Consider the following 9,573-nt stretch of genomic DNA (forward strand, 5'->3'; position numbering starts at 1 on the left):
GTCGCGCATCACCTCGGGGACATCATCCACAGACCCGCTGTAAGGACAGAAGCGACAGGTGGCGCCATGCCCAGGAGTGCTTCTTCGCATGACCAGGAGAAAGGGACCCGCTGCAACGGACAAAGGATTTCTTCTTTCTTTATTATCTCTCTAAAGAAATAGCAATGTAAGGTCAGGTCCTTAGGATATAAAAGGGAAAGACCCTCTTCCTCTGACAAAAGACACACAAGTACACCAGTTGTAACACACTCCAAGCAGTACTACGATCAACACTACAATGGAGTACAGTGTGAACTTGAACCAGTATGAACCGGTATAAACCCTGCGCCCCGAGTTCATCGTCCGAGTCCCTAAGACTCACCAACGAGGATTAGTCAGGACCTTGCGTGGTTCTGGATAACTCAATAAAAACATCGGCGTCATCCACGAGAGTTTGCATCTCTACCTTGCTCTTTAGCTTCCGTATTTATATTAAGCATTTAAGTTTCAATCTTGGCTTTATACTTATATTATTTAGGATTGGAACTTAGACATTACGGTAGAGATAGCAACACTTAGACAAAACCTAGTCTGCACATTCTAGTTTGATTATTTGCATAGGTTTTGCTCTAGGGATTTATTTGTGGCCTAGTTTAGTGAAACTTTTAGAAGTCCTAATCCACACCCTCTTAGGTGTCACATATTTTCTTCAATTGGTATCATAGCATGGTTTGTCTCATTTGAAACATTTTAGCTTCACCGTTAAAAGAGCCGACGCTTTTAGAGAAAGAGGATGGATACCCATAGGCCACCACACTTCGACGGCACAAACTTCCCATATTATATTGCTAGAATGGCTTGTTACCTATAGGTCGTTGATCTAGGTGTTTGGCGAGTCACTCGTGATAGGATGAAACCCCCCAAAAATCTCGAGAAACCCACCACGAGCGAGGGAAAAGAGATTCATTTAAATGCTAGAGCGAAAAATTACTTGTATGAATGTCTTAGCATAAATATTTTCAATAAAGTTTTTACATTAAAAACTGCTAATGAGATTTGGCTAAAATTGCATGAGCTCCATGATGGCACATCCAATGTCCATGAGCAAAAACATTGCCTAGCCTTAAATGAGTATAATTCTTTTGCTATGAAAGATAATGAGCTTGTTAGAAATATGTATTCTCGTTTGAATCTAATCATCAATGAGCTCAATTATATTGGCATAAATAAGCTAGGTGATGTGGACATTATGAGGAAGATTATCTCCCTACTACCAAAGATATGAGAGCATCATCACTATTCTTCACAACATGGAGGACTTGAGTACAATGACCCCGACCATTGTAATTGGGATAATTGCGGCCTTTGAGACGTCGCGAAAAATGTGTCGGGGAGAGGAGTCAACTTTTTCAAGGCCATATGCTTTTGCATGTGATGAAAGTAAGGGTAAAAGGAAGGCTCCCACTCCAAGTCCCTCAAGTGAAGAAGAGGAGGAAGAAGAAAGTGATGATGATGAAGATAATCATCCTCCAAGGACGAAGAAACAATCTGACGCGTCGAAAAGGTAATGGGGATGATCCGCAAGATTAATCTAATGGGTGTGCCCCTACAGGTAGAGGATCTTCTCTTTAACATTGACAGGAAAAGGCAAGGAAAGAAAGGATGTTTCACATGCGGGGAGAAGGGTCACTTCAGGGACAACTGTCCAACTATGGTTGAACCCAAAAAGGGGAGGAGCAAAGGCAAGGCACTAACTGAGAGCACCTAGAGGGGGGTGAATAGGTGATCCTGTAAAAATCAAATACTTGTAGCCACAAAACTTGGTTAAGTGTTAGCACAATAGAATCAAGTGACTTAGGACCAAGCTCTTGTGAAACACAATGGTCCCAGAGAAAACAAGTACAAGAGACACGGAGATTTATCCCGTGGTTCGGCCAAGTATAACACTTGCCTACTCCACGTTGTGGCGTCCCAATGGATGAGGGTTGCACTCAACCCCTCTCAAGTGATCCAATGATCGACTTGAATACCACGGTGTTTTTCTTTCTTATACTCTTTCCCGATTGCGAGGAATCTCCACAACTTGGAGCCTCTCGCCCTTACAATTGATGATCACAAAGAAGCACGGAAGTAAGGGTGGGAAAAGCAACACACACAAGACTCAAAGCAAGAGCACAATCACACACACAAAGCCACAACTTGAGCTCACAACACAACTCGAGGAGTTCTCTACTCAAATGGTGCTCAAGTCACTATCTCAAAGAATCGAATGCACGAGAATGGAGTCTTGGTGCTTAGGAATGATCAAGGAATGCTTGGGTGACTCCTCCATGCGCCTAGGAGTCCCTTTTATAGCCCCAAGGCAGCTAGGAGCTGTTGGAACCCAACAAGGAAGGCAATTCTTGCCTTCTGACGGGTGGCGCATCGGACAGTCCGGTGCACCACCGGACAACTACTGTAGCATGTCCGGTGCGGATCTCCTTCCATTCCTGGCGCAGCCGACCGTTGGATCTTCGGGCTGGTTGGCGCACCGGACAGTCCGGTGCCCCCAGCCGGCCGTTGGCATGGGCCACGCGTCGCGCCCGGATTGCGCGACCGACCGTTGCGCTGGCGGCCGTTGGCTCACCGGACAGTCCGATGCACCACCAGACAGTCCGGTGAATTATAGTCGTACGCCGCCGACGAATTCCCAAGAATGGCCAGTTCGCCAGAGCCCAGCCTGGCACACCGGACACTGTCCGGTGCACCCAGACTGAGCAGCAGTTGGCTGTACACAGCCAACTCTTTTCCAATCCTTTTCTTTTCCTAATTCTAGCACTTAGACAAATATATTAGTACATAAAAACCAATGTACTAAGTCTAGAACCATACCTTCTTGTCGATTTGCACTTCATCCATCATTTGGCATATAATTACTCACTCAATATGTGTTGGGCACTTCATCACCAAAATATACTAGAAATGGCCCAAGGGCACATTTCCCTTTCAATCTCCCCCTTTTTGGTGATTTATGCCAACACATCAAAAAGCAACAAATAGAAATGCAACATCAATGCAATTGAGAACAAAAATAGTCTTTGATAAGATTTGACATATTTGGATCGTTCTTCGCCACCACTTGGTTTGTTTTTGCAAATCAAATTCATTTTTCTATCTCTAAGTTAAACACACATGTTTAGACTCAAAGAGATATAATCCAAGAGTAAAAATGATCAAGAGCCAAAAACTCCCCCTTTTTCCCATAATCAGCCATTCTCCCCACAAGAGACCAAATTTTGATAGTAAGAGTATTTTGACAAATCAAAAGTCCTACTCTACTCTTTTTCAAAAATTTCACATGTGGTAGCTGATCCATTTGTTTTGGCCTTATTTTCTCCCCCTTTGGCATTAAGCACCAAAACGGGATCAATCTTGGCCCTAAAACCCCATTGCCTCACCAAAATCGTCAATTACTAATAAAAGGCAATAAGAGCAAGGAGATGAACTTGGAGTAAAAAACCCTCTCATCGGAGTGCAGTGGAAGTCTTGCATGGTCCAAGTTCACCTTTCCCTTTCAATCCACCTTTGAGACTAGATTGAGTAACCTCAAGCACACGGTTAGTTTCAAAGGGTCAAGTTGTAGCACATCTCCCACTAAGTATGTGCATCACTCACACATGCACTTTTGATGTCTGGGGATTGCTTGCACAACTTAAGCACCATAAACAACAAAATGCATAAAGGAACATGATCAAAGACATAAAACACATGTATGCTATAGATCAATCCAAGTTACGTGAATCTAAGACATTTAGCTCACTACGCAGCCTGCAAAAGGTTTTCTCATCTAAAGGCTTGGTAAAGATATCGGCTAGCTGGTTCTCGGTGCTAACATAAAACACTTCGATATCTCCCTTTTGCTGGTGGTCTCTCAAAAAGTGATGTCGGATGTCTATGTGCTTTGTGCGACTGTGTTCAACAGGATTGTCCGCCATGCGGATTGCACTCTCATTATCACATAGGAGTGGGACTTTGCTCAGATTGTAGACAAAGTCCCAGAGGGTTTGCCTCATCCAAAGTAGTTGCGCGCAACACTGTCCTGCAGCAACATACTCGGCCTCAGCGGTGGATAGGGCAACAGAAGTTTGTTTCTTTGAACTCCAAGACACCAGGGACCTTCCTAGGAATTGGCACGTCCCTGATGTACTCTTCCTATCAACCTTGCATCCAGCATAATCGGAGTCTGAGTATCCAATCAAGTCAAAGGTTGACCCCTTTGGATACCAGATCCCGAAGCAAGGCGTAGCGACTAAATATTTAAGAATTCGCTTAACGGCCACAAGGTGACACTCCCTTGGGTCGGATTGAAATCTAGCACACATGCATACGCTAAGCATAATATCCGGTCTATTAGCACATAAATAAAGCAAGTATCCTATCATAGACCGGTATGCCTTTTGATCAATGGACTTACCTCCTTTGTTGAGGTTGACATGTCCGTCGGTTCCCATTGGAGTCTTTGCGGGTTTGGAGTCCTTCATCTCGAACCGCTTGAGCAAATCTTGCGTGTACTTAGTTTGAGAGATGAAGGTGTCGTCCTTGAGTTGCTTCACTTGGAACCCAAGGAAGTAGTTCAGCTCGCCCATCATAGACATCTCGAATTTCTGTGTCATCACCCTGCTAAACTCTTCACAAGACTTTTGGTTAGTAGAACCAAATATTATGTCATCGACATAAATTTGGCATACAAATAGATCACTGTCACAAGTCTTAGTGAAAAAGACTTGGATCGGCTTTCCCAACCTTGAAAGCATTAGTAATTAGAAAATCTCTAAGGCATTCATACCATGCTCTTGGGGCTTGCTTAAGTCCATAGAGCGCCTTAGAGAGCTTACACACATGGTCGGGGTACCGTTCATCCTCAAATCCAGGGGGTTGCTCTACGTACACCTCCTCCTTGATTGGCCCGTTGAGGAAAGCGCTCTTCACATCCATTTGAAACAACCTAAAAGAATGGTGAGCGGCATAGGCTAACAAAATGCGAATAGACTCTAGCCTAGCCACAGGAGCAAAAGTCTCCTCGAAATCCAAACCTGCGACTTGGGCATAACCTTTTGCCACAAGTCGAGCCTTTTTTCTTGTCACCACTTCGTGCTCGTCTTGCTTGTTGCGGAACACCCACTTGGTTCCCACAATGTTTTGCTTTGGACGTGGCACCAGGGTCCAAACTTCATTTCGCTTGAAGTTGTTGAGCTCTTCCTGGATGGCCAACACCCAGTCCGGATCTAGCAAGGCCTCTTCTACCCTAAAAGGCTCAATAGAAGAGACGAACGAGTAATGCTCATAAAAATAGCTAATCTAGAGCGAGTGGTTACTCCCTTGCTTATATCACCCAAAATCTGGTCGATGGGATGATTCCTTTGAATCGTCGCTCGGACTTGAGTTAGAGGGGCCTGTGGTGCTTCTTCCTCCATAACTTGATCATCTTGTGCTCCCCCTTGATCACACGCCTCTTCTTGATGAACCTGTTCATTATCTTGAGTTGGGGGGTGCACCATTGTTGAGGAAGAAGGTTGATCTTGCTCTTTTTGTTCCTGTGGTCGCACATCTCCAATCGCCATGGTGCGTATTGCGGCCGTTGGAACATCATCTTCAACTAAATCATCAAGATCAACTTGCTCTCTTGGAGAGCCATTAGTCTCATCAAATACAACGTCGCTAGAGACTTCAACCAAACCCGATGATTTGTTGAAGACTCTATACGCCTTTGTATTTGAGTCGTAACCTAGCAAAAACCCTTCTACAGCTTTGGGAGCAAATTTAGAGTTTCTACCTTTCTTCACTAGAATATAACATTTACTCCCAAATACACGAAAGTATGAGACGTTGGGTTTGTTACTAGTTAGAAGCTCATACGAGGTCTTCTTGAGGAGGCGATGAAGGTAGACCCGGTTTATGGCATGGCAAGCTGTGTTCACAGCTTCCGACCAAAACCGCTCGGGTGTCTTGAATTCTCCAAGCATCGTCCTCGCCATGTCTATAAGCGTCCTGTTGAGGGCCTTCGTCTTCCGAAGGTCCTCAAAAACATGATTTAACAATGTTTTTGGAGTATAATACATAAACAGGTACCTTCGGACTCGGATCAGAACCATAATGTGAAGAAGTACGAAGAACACGAAGGTTGGAGCAGAGCCGAAGCTGTGCGCAGGGGAGCTTCGGCATGGTAGCAGAAAGGGAAACGGACTTAAAAGGGAAAAGGCTATTTAGACCTCGATGGATTACTATAGAGTCATTAGCAAATGTAAAGGGCATGAGTGTAATTGTACATGGGCTACGTCCCGTGCCTATAAATAGATGAACAATGCTCCTATACTGTTCACGCTGACTTGGCATTTGTTTTTGCGTCACGCTTGTACCTTTACCTTCTTTTCGAGCCGAAGGTACATTTGTAACTTGATATCATTTCCATTTTTCCATAATAATAAAATAGAAATGAGCTAATATTAATACATAATTATTCATGTTATCTTTTATATTTCATATGATTCTCTTTTCATTATTATATGTTGCACTGATGAAGGTATGTCCTTCATAACCTTCGTCCGAAGATCATTATATCCTAAGGGAAATAATGCCTCGAAGGATGAAGGGCTTTAACGTTTAACATTTTTTGTGTTGCCTTGTTCTTAACTCATAGCATTTGAGAACAAGTCCCCAACATTGGCGCCCACCTCCGGTGAATCCTTTTCGACCACCTTTGGCAAGCACTGACCTTCGTCATGCCACCGAAGAAAGCTTCAGCAATAGGGGTTGCCGCTCTGCAGCCACTGGATCCGAACCAGGAGACCCTTTCTCTTCGAGAGGCCTGAAGCCAGAAGAGGAAGGCCACCAGTCCAACACCCTAGGAGGACGAGTTGGACCAAGAAATCAGAAATATGGAGATGCTTCATCAGCAAGTGCAAAAGAAGAAGGAGAAGATGGCTTGACTAGCTGACCTTCAAAGGCAGATTGACGAAGCTACTGAAGAAGTACGTCACCTTGCTCAAGACGAGCAAGACCGAAGGCCCCAGCACAGGGAGCTTCATCAAGAGGGCTTGTTCAACAACGATGGATGGTATGATGATTTTAATCATGATACCTTTACTTTTGATGATGCTTCTCTCTTAGCAGCAGAACTGCAGGCTATCCCGTGGCCCCCATCATACAAGCCACCTCAGCTTCCAATGTATGATGGGCATTCAGACCCGAAGCAGTTTTTGATGAGTTATGAAGCAACCATATCTTCATACGGAGGCAATGCAGCTGTCATGGCCAAATCCTTCGTCATGGCAGTTAAGAATGTGGCCCAGACATGGTATTCTTCTCTTCGGCCAGGAACTATCACTTCATGGCAGAAGCTCAAGGACATGCTGGTGACAAGCTTCCAGGGCTTCCAGACAAAGCCAGTCACAGCTCAGGCTCTGTTTCAATGCACGCAAGATCATGAGGAGTATCTCCAAGCATACGTCCGAAGGTTCTTGCGTCTGAGAGCACAAGCACCTACAGTGCCCAATGAAATTGTCATTGAGGCCATGATCAAGGGGCTTCGCCCAGGACCTACTGCCTAATATTTTGCTAGAAAGCCTCCACAGACTTTGGAGAAGCTGCTTCAAAAGATGGATGAATACATCCGCGCTGACAATGACTTTCGTCAAAGAAGGGAGGAAGCCTACAGGTTTTCTGAGATGACCAGGGGCTTCGGAGGGAGAATCCACCCAAGGCACGTCAGATCAATCCACTCCACCCAGAATGATGACAGAGGAAGTCAGCAATAAAGGCCACAATATTCCTCGCAAGCTTCGGGGCAGCAACAAAGCTATCTTCGGCCGCCAGCTCCAAGAGGCAGAGGCGCCAGGGGCTTCGGAGGAAGGTTTGGAGATCAGCCTAGAAAAATTTATTGCCTATTCTATGGTGAGGACAAGGGCCATACTACAAGGATGTGCCACGTCACCATTCAGAAACAGAAGGAAAAAGCAGAAGCTGCAGCCCAACAGAACCAGCCGAAGCAGGTCATGCACACTGCTTCGTATCGCTCACCCTACATACCAGAGTATGTGGGTAACCATCCTGCAGCTTCTGTTGCTTCGGCTAGCCAGCCACAGACATCATGGCAACAGCCTCCACCTCCGCCACCACTACAACCTGTGTATTCACGAAGCCAGCAGCCAGAAGAGAGCCAACAGACCCATCAGCAACGAGACTTCATGGAGGAGTCTGAAGCTCGTACAGTCAACAGTACTGTGCCAGAATCGAAGCATATCTACTGAGAGATATCCTACTCCTGAAACACTTTTTACATTCATTGTCATTTTCTTTTTTAATAAGGAACAATTATTGAAAACTTAGTTCTCTCGTCATTTTCCATTTCTTGTAATAGCTTCGTTTTTTGCCATAGTGGAATATATCTTCTACACAGATTCGCCGAAGCTACAAAAAATCGTTCTAAGGAACGCGGCATAAGTATCACCGAAGCTACAAAAAGTCGTTCTACGGAACGCAGCGTAAGTTGCCGAGGCTACAAAAAGTCATTCCAAAGGGAGCGCAGTGTAAGTTTTCTGCTCAAAAGTCGTTCCAAAGGGAATGCAGAGCCAAATACCACCGAAATATAAGGCGAAGCGCGAAAAGTCAACGCGAATACCACCGAAATAGAAGGCGAAGAAGTTCAAAAGACGTTCCTAAGGGAATGCAGAACTTACAGCGAAAAGTCAGCGCTGATACACCAAAAAATAAGCGGTGAAGCCGAAAAATAAACGGCAAAGAGATTGTGTATTCCACTATGGGGATGTGTGTGTGTCTTCGGCACAAATATCATTTTGCATAGCATGACATCATCACATCATTTCGCATAACATAACATCATACATCATGTTGCATCAATGGCACAAGAAAGGGATACAATGTTGATCTTCGGGGAATGCTTCGAAAAAGTGAAATTGTGCTAAGGCACAAAATAAGTTTTGAAGAAATACAGCTTCATCAGCTCTGATGTGGAGGAAAAAATCTATTGTTGACGAAGCATTAACGTTTTGGCGACGTTTGAAGGATTTTTTACGAAGCACTCTGATATGGAGGAAAAAACCCATAGTTGACGAAGTATTAATGTTTTTGCGACAATTGGAGGATTTTTCACGAAGCATAAAAGCTCTTCTTTATGAAGCATGAAAAGAAGGGAAGGTGTTTTTTCGCTGAAGGCTAAAAAACGGTATGTACATAAAAATTTCATGCTTCACAAAGAAAGAAATTACAAAACCATTTATATATTACATTCAAAACCCATGAGCACCAAATATTACAAACATAGTCCAGCAAATGTTACATTCATATTTGGCAATGTTTTTACAAATAGTTGTTCTTCTTTTTTCAAAACTTTATCTGCAGCCTCGGTCACCAGTTGGGTAACAACTTCGTCCATAATAGTTTCGGTCATGCTAATAATTTCTGCTGATTCCTTTGCCTCTGGGTCGGCCAATGACTCGAAGGGCTCTGGGGGAGGAGATAGTTCGGCTGCGATAGAAAACATAAATAAGTTCGAAGTCACAAAAATAAAAAAATAAAGTTAAAAGCTATTAAGCAATA

This window comes from Zea mays, chromosome 6 (assembly GCF_902167145.1).
Source record: "Zea mays cultivar B73 chromosome 6, Zm-B73-REFERENCE-NAM-5.0, whole genome shotgun sequence".
NCBI classification, from domain to species: Eukaryota; Viridiplantae; Streptophyta; class Magnoliopsida; order Poales; family Poaceae; genus Zea; species Zea mays.